Raw genomic sequence first — 687 nt, 5'->3', positions numbered from 1 at the left:
GTCTCTCTGTCTCTCTGTCTCTCTGTCTCTCTGTCTCTCTGTCTCTCTGTCTCTCTGTCTCTCTGTCTCTCTGTCTGTTTAATTGTAATTCATATGCTAGCTAGCAAGCATGAATAAAACATTTTTTTAAATCATATAAAATATTCATCATGACACTGTATTTGCAGGTACCAGTACTGCCAGAAAATGAGACGCATTTCTTCGTCTCTAAACGTTTTAAATCAGCAGTTCATCGGCGAGGGCGCCACCTTCTACATGGGGCAGTACACGGCCGCTGTCATATGTCAAGGAAAGTCATTTAGTATCTCCCATAACTGGTAAATGCTACAATGTATATATGTCTGTCTCGTCCTCCTTCTCTCTCTCTATCTCTCTCTCTCTCTCTCTCTCTCTCCCTCTCTCTCTCTCTCTCTCTCTCTCTCTCNGGGTCTAAGACGTTGATTGTAGCTAATTATTATGGTCTCATAGCGCATCCTATCGACAGTAAAATATCTAATTACACGTTTAACTTTAATTTTACTAAATGTATGTATTTATGTATGTATGAGTAACGCGTTAATTGTGGTTAATATGGTCTCGTAATGCCATTTATCGGCAGCAAAAATAACACATTAAACGCTTAACATTTATTTCACTACATGTCTGTGCATCATCTGCATAATAGTCATATAATAAATAATTATTTAT

This window comes from Priapulus caudatus, unplaced genomic scaffold, assembly GCF_000485595.1.
Source record: "Priapulus caudatus unplaced genomic scaffold, Priapulus_caudatus-5.0.1 Scaffold3156, whole genome shotgun sequence".
In the NCBI taxonomy this organism is placed as follows: Eukaryota; Metazoa; Priapulida; class Priapulimorpha; order Priapulimorphida; family Priapulidae; genus Priapulus; species Priapulus caudatus.
Note: the sequence above shows the minus strand (reverse complement) of the source record.